Genomic DNA, 958 nt, shown 5'->3' on the forward strand with positions numbered 1-958 from the left:
CCCCCCCCACGTGCCCCTCAGAGTCCCCTGGTTCCCCCCTGTGTTCCCCAGTGTGCCCCAGTGCCCCTCAGAGCCCCCCACTACCCCCCATATGACAATTTCTCCCCCAAAATACCGTTTTTCTCCCCAAAATATGCTATTTTCTCCCCCCAAAAGCCACTTTTCTCTCCAGAATAACATTTTCTCCCCCAAAATACCACTTTGCTCGCCAAAATATGACATTTTCTCCCTAAAATATGACATTTTCTCCCCCAAATACTGTTTCTTTTCCCCCCAAAATGACATTTTCTCCCCAAAATGATTCTATGATTCTATAGAAGCTTTTATTTCTCCTGTTCCCTAAGAACCCCAAGAGCACTGCAAGATTCACAAGATTGAAGCTGAACTCACCATTCTCTGAAGGTTTTGGGGTCTTTGGATGAGGTGCAGTGCTGCTTATGGACACCCAGCTGCAGGCCTGCAGATGGCACTGGGGAGGAGGAGAAAGGTGGAATTCTGTCCAATATCCGTCGCTAGGTTGCCAAGCTTTGAGCATTTTGGGTGTAGATGCAGCCCCTCCTCACCTTTTTTTTTTCCCGTTTAATGGAATATTTATTTCCCAGACTGGTTGAGGCCTGTTGCTTCTCTCTGATTCTGCCTTCGGGCTTCTGCATGGAGGTGCCAGCAGGACCAGCGTACAGACCAATCCTGCGCTTCAGGAGCAGCGCGAGATGTGGAGTTGTTGCTATTATAACATTAAGAAGCTAAACTTAATCGCAGCATTTCGAAAATAAATGTCACCAGCCGCCAGCAGGCTCCAGCGCGGGCACGGCCCTCGCTGACAGGCTCCCGGCCACCTCTGACGGGGCCACGCTGCCTGCTGGAAGTTGTAGTCCGAGCTGCGGCGGGGAGAGGCGAGGGGGCGGTGGCAGGAACTACAACTCCCAGGATGCAGCGCGGCGGTATCAGCCCCGCGGGC

The sequence above is a fragment of the Meleagris gallopavo genome, chromosome 24 (genome assembly GCF_000146605.3).
Source record: "Meleagris gallopavo isolate NT-WF06-2002-E0010 breed Aviagen turkey brand Nicholas breeding stock chromosome 24, Turkey_5.1, whole genome shotgun sequence".
Classification (NCBI taxonomy): domain Eukaryota; kingdom Metazoa; phylum Chordata; class Aves; order Galliformes; family Phasianidae; genus Meleagris; species Meleagris gallopavo.